The sequence below is a fragment of the Lampetra fluviatilis genome, chromosome 29 (genome assembly GCF_964198595.1).
Source record: "Lampetra fluviatilis chromosome 29, kcLamFluv1.1, whole genome shotgun sequence".
Classification (NCBI taxonomy): domain Eukaryota; kingdom Metazoa; phylum Chordata; class Hyperoartia; order Petromyzontiformes; family Petromyzontidae; genus Lampetra; species Lampetra fluviatilis.
Genome location: NC_136303.1, coordinates 10,955,090 through 10,969,881, shown reverse-complemented (window position 1 = coordinate 10,969,881; position 14,792 = coordinate 10,955,090). Strand labels below are relative to the sequence as shown.

The 14,792-nt window shown below is 43.8% G+C and overlaps 1 protein-coding gene across 3 annotated transcripts in view; it reads left to right on the top strand.

The window, feature by feature from the left end:
- The window catches only part of ACAD8 (acyl-CoA dehydrogenase family member 8), a 600,270-nt gene that overhangs the window by 420,030 nt on the left and 165,448 nt on the right, over positions 1-14,792 (top strand). The window lies entirely within an intron of this gene.

Here is a 14,792-nt window from a genome sequence, read left to right as displayed (position 1 = left end):
TAGCTTTTTTCTGCCCTGTGTGTTTTGCCGTACCTACCGGCATAATCTCCAGTTCCCGAAGAGGCTACACAGCCCAACCACGAAAAAACACCCCACTTTGTAGTCTTCTCCATTGCTCGATGAATGGCAATCCCTGAGGCCTGAGTCCACGCTATCTGGACGGACAGCGTGGGACACTTTGCATTGTGGACGACGATGGGGGGAAGTGGCCCCGCATAGCGGGGCACAGCGGGAGGCTCGTGGCGTGGACACGGCGCAGACGACACGGCACAGCAACCCCGGTTAGCACAATTGGCTACGTGCGGTGCGACAAGTTCAATGTACGTACACACGTGCAGCCGACACGGCACGGCCGACATGGCACAGCGCTGCGGGAGCAGTCTCTCCATGGCGGAACTCGTTAGTCATCTTCAGTGTCTTATCGGTGTCCTCTTTAGGATGAAGAGGCACGGCTGCAACTTTGATTTGTTTCAGATATCGCCTGAATGTATGTCTTATTCCGATTATGTAATACACACGTAATGATTTGGAGCCCATTGTCAATCCACTGCTGGACGAAGGCCTCCCTTCACTCTGCTACTCATTTGGTTTGCTGACCATGTTTCACCGTGCTGAGCAGCATCGGTGATGAATGGGCTTGGAGGGAGGGCAAGTCCAGTTCACACAACACTCGTGACTGATGTTAGCCGTGACCAGGTTTATTGCAGAGTGGGCCAAGCACTGTGGTGGCCCGAGTCCACCTCCAAACAAAAGTTCAACTCGCGCACTTGCAGTTGTGAAGTCAAGCGCTCGGCCACATCATCACACAGTATGGATAACAAAAGAGTACCAAAGATGGTTGTTGAGACTTTTACAAAATAATCGTTTCAGCATTGAGACGACTAGCAACATATTGGCAAAACGAAATAATGATATCATAATAAATTGAGGCAAATGCACTCTCATATTTGTAGGAACTGCTTTTATCAGATTTACAGCTCATCCACAATTCACTCTCATTAAGCAATAAAACATGACACATTGGCACATCCATGGCTTTGCTATAAATAATAAGATTGCATCAATTACGCACCTCTCTAGCCAACCTTGCATGGGTCTTAGCACACCCAAGCGGGCAACATCGCTGCGTGGCACAACGCAACATGCGCGTTCTCCCCCGTGACATACAAACCGCTAATGATAGATGTATAGTGCGATGAATAATGAATGATTTATTATCGGATGTGAAGAGCCAACTGCAGCCGGCTCTTGATTGTAAAGTGACTCGAAATTAAAGGAAGGAAAGGTCAATGAGTAGGTGGAGGAGCGATGAAGCAGAGTGAACCATCAATCAAGTGTCGTATTGTGGGAATTTTATCAAATAAGCTTGCGATCCAGATGTTCCAGCTGCTAAATGGAGCGTATAATAATAAAAATAATAAAATATCTCACGGTATTGCAGGTGGCTTTGTGGCTCAGTGGATTATTCCATATCAAAGTACTTGTACTTATTAACACGTGGGGTTTCACAGACTATATTATGATTCATAATTAAGCTTTTGGTCAGTTCACGTAATGATGTCGCCAAGATGCTCTTGGAAGACCCACCACCCACCCAACATAGCCAAAATAATTAATTCTGAAATTATTGTATATATTTATGACTTCCTGGATTTTGTCCTGAAGATGTTCGATGCAGTTTCAAGCCAAACATCGTTATGTGGCCAAACCCAAAAGCAATTATGAATTGATTATATTTAATTTCTCATATTTTCAAAAGTTACCACATCAACGCATACACATGTATAGTGCACATATAAAGTAAACATGTGCATGTGCAGATACAAAGCACTGCACGAATGCAGTATATTAACGGGATATCCGACTGTGTGGACCACTCATCTAACATTTGGAAGGTTGTGATTTAAATTCCCACATAGGTGTTAACTCAACCCATCATTCTCATGGGATTGTTCAAATGAGTACTGCTTTGCGGTAATTGGTTGTCCAATGTGGACGTTGAACCTGCCATAGGAATGTAGAATTGGCATCACTGGCTCTGGGCCGCGAGTAGAAATGAGCATCCACTCATTCTCACCTGAGCAGGGAGAGGCTTTGACTTTGTTCTAAGATTGGCTCTCGGTTATTCGTGATTTCCTGAACCACGATGGACATCGAGTTCCCTGGAATACGGTCGCTCATGACTGTTTAGCAGATTCTTTGAGTGCAAGTCAAATTCCTTCCCATGACTCATTCTCAAAACCTAGTCAGAATCAGAATCATAATGAGAATATGTATTTGTCCTGGAGGAATCCGATGAGCTATGAAGCTCTTTTTTTACAGATGTCTAGTAGGGGCATGTTAGGAGTGCAAAATATAGGAAAGGCATACAAATCACGTAAAAAATTACAAATAAAGCAAAATTATTGTTATATTACCAGGTAAAGCCCACTGAGCTATTAGCTGATATTTCAGAAGCGACCTGGCCACAAATGAAAGCCCAACGAGTAGCATATCAAGTATGTTGAGCATCTTTTTAAAATTTTGAGTTCATTTCATGCAAAGTAGTTGCCTTGGGTAACAGAACTGCTGAACATATTTAGATTCTTTCATTTTAAAGGAGAGAATAGATTGTTTTTGCTGAGATATCTACTTCAATGAAATTGCATCTGTCAGCATCCTCCAATTTTCATGACGACCAAGTGTAAAGTGTTGGGTGGGAAGCCTCAACATCCAGTGAAATATTTAGTCCTTTTTGCTAGCTCCCAAGTTTGGAAATGTCCCCATGAAACAGAAGTAATATATTCTAAATAAACTGCCGCATTTCTTCAAGGGAAAGTGTTCACTGTGTATTCCAGCAGTCACCTTACATGTACACTTAGTGATCATAAGGTTTCTACTGAGGTACATCGGTCATAACAGTGGTGTTATAAAAGTCAAAGTGTCTTCATTCTCAATTGAATTTAAGGCCGCAATCATCCCCGTCATTTGCCATTTGTTTGATGGCGGGCAGTGTCTTGAACGGGCACTCACTCTCAACTTCCCACACATTGGCAATCATCATTTCATCAACCCCAGGGAGACGATGGGGCAAGTTGACCCTGTACCGAATTTGAACCCAGATTGTGAGCCAAGTTATTATTACTATTTTTACTATTTACTCTTTTTATTTTACTAGGTCAGGCCCCACTGAGCTGTATAGCTCTTTTTCAGAAGTAACCCAGCCACAGTTGATAGCTCAACGAATTGGCTTATCATCACGTTGAAATGTATAGCAGCCAAAGACTCTGAACGCACGTTGATTCTAAATGTGGAGGAAAAACTGGAGGACCCGGAGAAAAATACACACGACCACGGCAAGCTCCAAACATATAGGCGTCAGCGTCGGGATCGAACCCACGAACCCATGAACCCATGAACCCACGAACTCGTGTATACCAGGCGAGGTAGTTAGCACCTCGTCACCGCGGCACCCACTTATTGCCAAAGTGGCAGCACATTTAAATGTGCGGTGATATGATTTATTTTAAGTACTCTTTGGTTCTTTCGGTAAAGTCACGTAGGTATAAAATAAAATAAATTAAATCACGACGTTTCAGGCGCAGCACAAGAGTCCGTCATCAGGTGGGACAACCACAGCAAAGGAGTATGGATCCCTGCAGTCACGAAAACTTCAAATCTAGATCTTTGAAGTACCTGCTCCAATACACTCGCATGGTCTGTGAATATAAAGTGACTATGGTGTAATTCAGAATTTTCCCCTAATATTGCTAAAACTAAAGTTTGGTCCTTGCTTTGTTTGCTTGTAAAATATGCCTACCGAATAGCATTGGTTTTACATTACTGATGAGACTCGGTGATGTAGAAACCAGTGGTAGGAGTTGCCCTATTAATTTTTTTTACTAAAATACATTGATCACGCATTCTCCTAAGTTTTGTTGAATAAACAAAGCCCGCAGAGGGGTGCTCTGTAAGATCGCCGAAGCTCATAATTGGAAGGTCATTACTTGCAATCTTAGTCGGTTATCAACTGCGGATACCTTCCCTTCATGATTAGTACAACGAGTGCCAATTTTCTGAGTGAACAGTGATTGCTCTGTGGATAAACTGTGGAGTGTCCACCACTGGTTCAGGGATGTCAAATAGAGATGGCCAGATGGGTTGGCATTTTAGCAGGGAGCCACTTAGACTTGGCCGTTTAGTTCAGAGTTCTTCACTCATTGTCAAAGAGGGATCTGGGGGGCAGGGCAGGCACTTTCGCCGATAAGACATCATCAGTGTGTGAGGACCACCACAAATTTGAAACCATTGGGGGTTTGACAGCACGATAATGATGAGTTATGTTGTCACATGTTGTTTACTGTTGGGGGGGGGGGTGCACGTCAGGGGCCGCACTAAAGGCCACCGGGGGCTGCCAGTAGCCTCCAGTGGCCTTGAGTTTCTTTGTTTATTTACTGCCACGCATGTGACGGAAGAGTGCGTTGGCTCCGAATAATAACAGCTTCGAATGCCTTCGTATCAGCCTCTGTGAAGCTTCTTTCTTCGGTGCTTGAAAAATTATTAAGTTGTTTTCGAAATAAAATGTTAAGGTGAGAATGATAAATGAAGAGGACACCTCACACATAATGTAATGAGCTTAACCAAAAAAAATACCGAAATCGCTTATTAATTTAAGGCACGAGTTTGCCGTCACACGCAATTTGGAATTACTAGCCTTTTGCCCGTCCAAGGACGGGTTTATTGCAGTAAATCTGAAACCTGCAACCGAAAAGCAGACCGCGACGTGATATTCATTGCATCCATTCGTGTGCAATTTGTAAGGCCGCGGTGACACAGACTTAATTCATTTAAAGATTATAATCCCTTGTTCATCATGACATCCTTTTTACTTTGATGTCTCAATAGCGTTACGGAGATCACGTGACGTGAGGGTTCTGCCTTTGTAGTGAGGGTTGTAAGTTGACGCCGAGGAGGGGGGAGGAGGCGCCTCGGCCCCCCATGTGGAGTGACGTCACCCGCTAATTATTTTGAATGGGGAGGTGTCCATTTGGAGGACGTCACCAGTTCATGATTATTAATGAGGGGGGCTGTTCGATGTGGAGTGACGTAAACTGCTCATGATTATTAATGGGGGGTCCATGTGGAGGACGTCACCTGATGATTATTAATGATGGGGGCTGGCCTACGTGGAGTGACGTCACGCGTGGGACACACAGACATTCTCGGCTCATTGTCGTAGTAAATTTACTATTTGGGCAGCACGCGTCACTGGGAGGGCGAACTCTCGGTTCGTCGATGCGACGAGCGTGCTCATTGGCTAATCAGGTGACCCCCCCACCGCCCCCCCCTGCTTTCCAATCCCCGCCCTCCCCCCCAACCAATGCGCACCGTTCAATAAGAGCGAACATCCTCCTGCGCAGAGCGCTCTCTCCCCATTGGAAGGGCATCCCCCAGGTGTTTGAATGCACAAGCCCGCCACCTGAGTGGACGATCCCCCGTTGAGGTGTGATGTAGCGGCGACCGGCGTTCGTTGGCATCACCGCGTGGACTCTCGTGATTTTGACGTTGACTTTTAGAAATGGCCCCCCGCGACATCGCCCTCAGTGGACGTTCTCGGGCGAGGTTTGGTGCGCTTTGCTTACTGCAAGAGTAGGGGCCATCCATTTAGTACGTACGCATGGAGGGAGGAGGGGTGGTAATCCAAATGCGTACGCTTGCGTATGGGGTGGTCTACTGACAATGTACGCATAGGAAACGGGGGGGGGGGGGGTGTGAAGCCTCGATAATAATTTGTCTACTAATGAGTTCAATAGTCCGGCGGTGTGGACTATCTGTTTGCTTAAACACGTTAATAATATTAAACCTTGATCGTTTCTGCGTGGATTAAATATTGACCGTTCTATAGGATTCGGGGGGGGGGGGGTAAAAAATCTGCGTGCGTCCAGGGAGGGGTGGAGGGGTCAAGTTTTGACAGATTTTTGCGTACCTGCTAAATGGATGGGCCCGTACCAGGTGTTCTCATCTCGCATGATGGCACAGGGTATAATTTGGAGTCAGTAAATGAAAAGAAAACGATTGTCCTCTAAACATTTTGGTAAAACCTTGCTTTGTCTATGCGAGGCTCACGCATTTAAGTAACTCCTAAGAATCCTGTACGTACTTAAGATATATTTACATCGTAAATTAATGTGGCGTGTGAGATGCGGAGTATACACAGTACAAGTGCTCAAGAAGCCCCAGTCTAGCTACAGTGTTAATTCATTATTATTCAAATTGAGCTGCATTGGGATTCTGACCCAATTTATTAGTTGTTTTACGTCCAATGCTAATCAGATGGTAATTGAGGAGCTGATTGAATTTTTTTTGCCTGTCAGTCTAACTGTCAATTAATACCCGTTAACACCCGATCTGTTGCAAACTCACACCACAACATGCAAATTGTAGCTATTTTGGTAAATTGGACTCACATGTAAATACGAGCAATAAAATAGAATTATAATTAATCCCCTCAAGTGGAAGTTGCTTATTAGGAGCTTCAGGAATACATTGGCTAATAAGTTATTAATTAAAAACAACAAAGAAAATTGGTTTCTTAATGGGATTCTGACAGTCGCGGTGGTCAAAGGTAACGAGTGAATGAGGTGGTGGGTGTGAAATCTCTCCCACTGCATAAGAGTTTACATTGAAATCTCTTAACTGGCTCATCATCTGTTCATACGTGGGACGTCAACACTGGCTGTCTCGCGGAGAGATTCGCCGTCGTGATGTTGGCGTTCTCTCCCCACGCGATGAGGCCCATCAGTGGAGATGAGCAGCACTCCACGCATGCTGCGAAGGCAACAACCCCCGCGTGGTTCCACTGCACTCCCATGGGGTTGTCAGGGACGACGGTCATGTCGGAGCACTGAACTAACGACGTTTAGGAACCTGGGTTCGAATCACAGCAAGGCAACTGCGATTCAGTCTCAAGGAGTCGATGGTCTTGGTCTGGCCACCATTGACTGCGCTCAAATAGCCGTCGTGTTTCATTTGACTTTCTCTGAAGTTGTGTTTCAGCTATGAGGGCGGCACATAAATTATTTGGCTTTGTGTTTGCCCTGTTATAAACACTCTCCTGCTGTTCAGGCATGTGCAGGCATCGGTCACCGTCATTGGGCCAGGGACTGTTTGTCTGCATGAGTGTGCAGTTGACTCACAACAAGGAGCGGAGCGCCGGGTGGATAAAACACGGCAAGTTGGCACAGTAGGGGGCACAGGTGGTGCAATGGCCAGTCATCTCAGTCGGTCGAGCCGTGGCACCTGGGTCTGTCCCGTGACCTTCTGCCAGCTAGCGTTCGACACTTCACTTGGCCTTAACGTGCACATAGCCTGGCACAAGCACTGTGGTGACATCACCGCCACTTAGTGGCGAATGGCGGTTGTTGTTGTGCAGTTGGCGGTGGATAGAGAAAGAATGCAACGTGGTGGGGGGAATAAGGAAAGTAATGAGGTTGTTAAGCAATAAGGCACTACCATTAAAAGGTGCCACCGGTGCATATGCATTGTTATGCAAGTTTTGCTTTCAAATGTGGTGCCTTAAAACGAAGCCAAAGGACTAATCCTAAGTGCCTGCATGTCGATTTATTGGGATAATTAGCACTAATGCATTTTTAAATATGGTAATTGGCACTATAAGTATGACATGGGCACTAATTGCCGCTTAGATGTATGCATTATGTAAAACGGCCATTATCGTTTATTTGCTCCGTAAACAACGATGGCACGCTGCATTAGTGTCCTCGCTAAGCGTCGTGTTGATAAACATTGACAGTCCAAATATATTGTTAGGCTCTAATGGGGTCTGCAGCTCCACAAACAAAGGTAAACTTCCAACACTATTAGGTAAATATATAGATGCTGAAGCTTCTTCATGGATTTATTACAGGACTTTCCAGGCTTCAAGCAACCTCGACACAGTCACTTTAACAACTTGAATATCGAACATTCTCGTCGGTCTGAGAATTAGAACTCAGCCCTGTGAACACATCAGAGGACTACTCAGTACGACTGAAAACCTATGCGGCGGTGTCACCGTGCAATTCCTGGCATCCTCTGTGTGCCCCTCTATTCCAGTGCCACGGGTACATTTCGTGGTGAAGCTGCATTAAAGTCAACCTCTCTGATCTGCCACCCAGAAGTTCGGAAACCACACATCGCCGCACTGTTTTGGAAGTATGGCGGAAGCTTGAATTTCCTGGCGTTGTTGCCAAGTGCGTGTGCTGCTACCGCGAACGTCTGCAGGTTTCACCCGAGAAAGTGACTGTGCACGTTTCTGCAAATGGCGTGAAATTAATGGCTCGTATGGAGACACGGGTCAGGGACCTGAGTGGCTGTTGGCCTGGTTAGCGCACTGAGCATAAGTGTTCCAGCGTCTCCCTTACGGGGTTGAGATGTTTTTTTCGTCTCGAATTCTGGTTCCCAACTCAAAACATCGGCCGCCTAAAAATGACCGCCAATCTGGCCAGGTGGCACTGTGGCCGGATGGCTTGACGCACGATGGCAGGGTCGTGAAGCATTAGACGATTCGCAATCGAGTGGTGCTGGGTCTGGGTTCTTGTGTTACACTTAGGCGGCTGCAAGTTAAAATTCCATTAGCTAGTTCACTCAGCCCATCACACCTCTGCGGTTAATATAAGACGGAGACTTGTGTTGCCTCCGAAACGTCGTGATTTAATTGATTTATTTTAATTTATTATTATTTTATTTTTATAATTTTTTACCTACGTGACTTTACCGAAAAAACCTAAGAGTATTAATATAACGAGTTCCAACTTTTTTTGGAAGTCAACAGGAGTTGTCCCTTTGAATAGACTGGATTGTGCCATAAGCACGCGCACATTTCACCATGAGTTCTTGGTCACAAGTGGAGATGTCGGATGGCTCAACATTCGTCTCAGCAGGTTGACACTTTGACTTAACCGTATCTAAGTTCCATTTTGTGTGCTTTCTACCCTCGCGCAGTATATATACACACCCATGCAAACTCCGATTATCACGGTTGGCTACATACAGTGTGAAAGAAGTTCAACATATATGTGTACCCATCCCACGGATATAAAAAACATAATTTCGAGGGACTGTCGTGTAATGGTTATTGTACTGCACTACGACCATTAGAATTCTGACAATGGAGAATTCCACACAGGTTTTGCTTTATGAAAAAATAAAACATTGCTGCATCATCTTTCTCCAGATTTACTTTACCCAAAAATAAGCAACGGTTTCAATGGTTGGGGGAAAACATCAGCAGTGCCGCGCGTACGTGGGACATAACGATGTGCGCTTACTCAAAATGAAACGTGTCATCCCTAATGGGTGCTTATGAACAGTAATTGCACCAGCAGTCTGCAAGGCTAAATTCACAATCATATACTTTGTATACAAAGTTTGCACTTAAATTGTTTCGTTAAGATTTTTTCCAAAGATGTAATTGTCCTTTTTTTTCTATTGTAGTCATTACGTGTTAAAACAGAACAGCAATTGCTCCAGCCATTACTGCGTTATTGTGGTCCTAAAATTGTCCCCTGTGCAATGACTCACATGCAGTAGCTGACCTACAGTGAGGGAAAAAAGTATTTGATCCCCTGCTGATTTTGTACGTTTGCCCACTGACAAAGAAATGATCAGTCTATAATTTTAATGGTAGGTTTATTTGAACAGTGAGAGACAGAATAACAACAACAACAATCCAGAAAAACGCATGTCAAAAATGTTATAAATTGTTTGCATTTTAATGAGGGAAATAAGCATTTGATCCCCTCTCAATCAGAAAGATTTCTGGCTCCCAGGTGTTTTTTATACAGGTAACGAGCTGAGATTAGGAGCACACTCTTAAAGGGAGTGCTCCTAATCTCAGCTTGTTACCTGTATAAAAGACACCTGTTCACAGAAGCAATCAATCAATCAGATTCCAAACTCTCCACCATGGCCAAGACCAAAGAGCTCTCCAAGGATGTCAGTGACAAGATTGTAGACCTACACAAGGCTGGAATGGGCTACAAGACCATCGCCAAGCAGCTTGGTGAGAAGGTGACAACAGTTGGTGCGATTAGTCGCAAATGGAAGAAACACAAAAGAACTGTCAATCTCCCTCGGCCTGGGGCTCCATGCAAGATCTCACCTCGTGGAGTTGCAATGATCATGATAACGGTGAGGAATCAGCCCAGAACTACACGGAAGGATCTTGTCAATGATCTCAAGGCAGCTGGGATCATAGTCACCAAGAAAACAGTTGGTAACATACTACACCGTGAAGGACTGAAATCCTGCAGCGCCCGCAAGGTCCCCCTGCTCAAGAAAGCACATATACATTCCCGTCTGAAGTTTGCCAATGAACATCTGAATGATTCAGAGGACAACTGGGTGAAAGTGTTGTGGTCAGATGCGTCCAAAATTGAGCTCTTTGGCATCAACTCAACTCGCCGTGTTTGGAGGAGGAGGAATGCCGCCTATGACCCCAAGAACACCATCCCCACCGTCAAACATGGAGGTGGAAACATTATGCTTTGGGGGTGTTTTTCTGCTAAGGGGACAGGACAACTTCACTGCATCAAAGGGACGATGGACGGGGCCATGAACCGTCAAATATTGGGTGAGAACCTTCTTCCCTCAGCCAGGGCATTGAAAATGGGTCGTGGATGGGTATTCCAGCATGACAATGACCCAAAACACACGGCCAAGGCAACAAAGGAGTGGCTCAAGAAGAAGCACATTAAGGTCCTGGAGTGGCCTAGCCAGTCTCCAGACCTTAATCCCATAGAAAATCTGTGGAGGGAGCTGAAGGTTCGAGTTGCCAAACGTCAGCCTCGAAACCTTAATGACTTGGAGAAGATCTGCAAAGAGGAGTGGGACAAAATCCCTCCTGAGATGTGTGCAGACCTGGTGGCCAACTACAAGATACGTCTGACCTTTGTGATTGCCAACAAGGGTTTTGCCACCAAGTACTAAGTCATGTTTTGCAGAGGGGTCAAATACTTATTTCCTTCATTAAAATGCAAATCAATTTATAACATTTTTGACATGCGTTTTTCTGGATTTTGTTGTTGTTATTCTGTCTCTCACTGTTCAAATAAACCTACCATTAAAATTATAGACTGATCATTTCTTTGTCAGTGGGTAAACGTACAAAATCAGCAGGGGATCAAATACTTTTTTCCCTCACTGTAATGGTGGTGGGTGGGGGGGGACCACCAGATGATGAAAATAGAACTGCATGCCAGCAGAGGAATTGATGTTGTACATTCATTGCTCATGTATCTCAGTCTTGTAAAATGGGATTGTCTCTTCCCTGCATCCTATAAACGCTGCCCTTCATTTAATCCTTCAAGCGATTGTCATTTTCAATGTGGAACATTGTGTCTTATTATCATATCTCACCGAAACCTTGGACAGCGTTTGGTGGTTCTTGACAGCTGTGAAAGAGAGAAATACAGGGTAACTTTTAGCACAAGTTAAGAGCAGATGTTGTTGACTGTTGACTTTGCAGCACAGCGTGAGTGACGCATTGTGCTGTACTTGGTACCAAAGCTTCATTTTGTATCTAACGCCATCAATGTACAGTCTTCCCTTTCATGTAGGATTGTTTGAAAAGGGCATTCAGTGTACCCTCGTTATTGACGATAGATACGTTCCAGAGATGCTCGCGAATTTCACATTTCACGGATAATGACATTGGCCTTCGGAAACCTATCTGTTTAATTGATCACATTCTTAGGTTTTTTCGGTAAAGTCACGTAGGTAAAACATCAAAATTAATGAAAGTAAAATAAAATAAAAACAACATTATTTTATTTTCATTAATTTTGATGTTTTACCTACGTGACTTTACCGAAAAAACCTAAGAATATGATTCCTTGCAGTCACGAAAGCTTCAAATCTAGAATTAATTGATCACCTTAAATTTATACGTACATAATACATCTCATGACATTCTCTGACATCACTTTATATCCTCACTTTCTCCTATCACATTCTCATCACATTATCTAATCACTTTAATCTCATCACTCTATCTCTCGTCACTTTATTTCTCATCACTTGATCTCTCATCACTTGATCTCTCATCACATCACTGTCTTTCTCTCTCGATGCAGTCGTGTAGAGTTCCAGATGCGATTCGTGGATAGCAAGTTCGTGAATAATGAGGGAATACTGTACAAAGGCACGAACGCATCACTCAATAACCCCAAAATAAATCACTCTTTTTTGCCAAAAACCTAAAAAATATTTCCGCTAATTCTTGTCTTTCCAATGACTCGAGCACCGTAAAAACGCAGTAAGAGTATTGTACTTTATACATTGATGAGTGCTACTCGGTTTTGTTGGGTAGCCTGGGATGATTTGCCCTCATGTGCAATGGCTGATGAACGATTGGCCGATAATGCATTTGACACATCGATAACTTATCTCAAACGTTCATCATCTCATAAGTGATAGCTTTCCTTGCAAAGAGATCATAGCCCATATTAAATGATCTCATCAGCGATTTGCATCATCGGATCTGAGACACCGTTTGTTTTAAGAGAATAACCTTATTGAATCAAGGACCTATCGATTTTATCTTGTAAATAAAAATAAGAACACTTGTTATATGTTCTGCCTGGAGCATTGTACTCATTGGAAGCAGATGTTAATTTGAGGTATTAATGGTTGCGTTTGTTACAATAACTATTTCATTTAAGAAAATACAGAAATTGGTGACATTTATCCGACTGGTACTTTATATCGAGATACAACATCAGGCATTGCTACATTTTGACAAGAACATACGCAGTTTTTTTTACAATGAAAACATTTAATTATAAATCGAGATAACAAAAACTAGTGTTTACATTTTACGTATATGTTATATAATTAAAACAAAAACATTTTGGAGGTATCCAGGTGTCTATAGACCCGAGTGCGGAGCTGGCACCCCTGGGATCTTGGATGTGAATCCTGACGGCCCGCCAGTGATTAAATCGGGTTCTCAAGTGCAGAAAGTTGATGGTTTTCAGGCAGGTCACAAATGACTGCAGAAAAAAATATACAATTGTAGCTATGATGATTAAAAATATAGGTTTTTAATGTCATTTGAAAAATATTACTCTCACATGGGAAAGTACTGTCCTCTACTCGGGTTCACTTGGACCAGAGGTCACTTGAAGGATCTCAGAAGTAGCTCTGTGATATCTGCTTCCGAGGGCCGTTCTCCCAGATGCAGGGATTGCTCTGCAGATGCATTGTGGCCTCATACCAATAGCACAATCAGAATAACATTGAGAGGATATGACAAGAGAAACACATTTGTTGTAATAAATAACAGTAGATTCAACGTATAATTGATATTTCGTAACATTTATCATTAAACACACTGATGCAAACGTATTTAAATAATGTTATAGTCATTATCATGAGAAAAAAACATTTCTCGAACATGAATAATTGTAGCATCTGAAATACACCCGAGGCTATGAATTAGCAATGGCTCCACTTGAGTGTTTTTTTTTACATATTTGCTGAGTAACGAACGGCACTATGAAAGTTGTAATAGTGTGAGTTTATTATCTTGTTGCATGGGTGGTCCCGTTTAGCCAGCTTCCCGGCTATTTTACGGGGGAGATCCGTGGGGCGTGAGCACAGCAACGGCAGCAACAACAAAGCAAAGACAAAAACCGTTGACATTGCAGGCAACAATTACGGCGTCATTGGGAAACATTGTGCAGCCATCAAACGACGTATTTGACGGTCATAAATGAAACTCACGCGAATAATTACAAAAATTTGCAAATATGAGAGGAATTGCCGCCAGAAAAAGTGAGGTACTATTGCAAGTGAAGCTCTATATTTTAAACTTGATTTGAAGCTTTCGTGACTGCAGGAATTACTCTTTGGTTCTTTCGGTAAAGTCACGTAGAAAGAAAATAAATTAAATAATAGAATACGACGTTTCGATTGCAACAAAAGCAGTCGTCCTCAGGTAGAACTACATTTGAGTGAGAGACAAAACACAGATACGTGTTTTGTCTCTTCGTGTGTCTCTGTATTGTCTCTCTCTGCTTGTGTGTCTGTCTGTGTGTCTCCGTGTGTGTGTTTTGTCTCTCTCTCAAATTTAGTTCTACCTGATGACGGTTGCTTGTGTTGCAATCGAAACATCGTATTCTACTATTTAATTTATTTTCTTTCTACGTGACCATATTTTAGTCTAACGGTGACGTACACACAGGCGATTCGAAAAAGGCAATGTAAACGTGAGAGCAAGCGGTGCCACGCAAAAAAAAAAGTTAGGTAGACAGGAGTGAACACGTTTTTTGAATTGAGAGAGGTTATAAGGGCTTGGGAAAAAGAGACGATCGGAGGGGATTCCACTGCGGAGCAGTGCGGGGGAAGAAACGGAAAGAGAAGTGAGGTGACCTGCAGTGTGGTGAGTGAGTGAAATTAAAGTGTTGCCGTGACCTCCATTGTCGTGAATGTGTGAGTGTTGTGGAGGGGGAGTAAAGGAGAGTAGGGGGTACAGCTGGTGCATCTGCCAGTTATCTCAGCCAACCCATGGCACCTGGGTCTGTCCCGTGACCTGTTAGAGAGCCTTCGACACTTCACGTGGCCTAAAAGGGCACCTGGCCTGGCACAGGCGCTGTGGTCACATCAAAGTCAATTCGTGGCGAATGGCGGATATTGGTATTGTAGCGGTTAGTGCGCTGCGCTACAAACCTGGCGACCCAAGTCCTGCTCACGACCAACACCACTGACGATTTTCTGATCTGGTCACGGGCCTCCCCTAGGTGGACTGAGCCTTA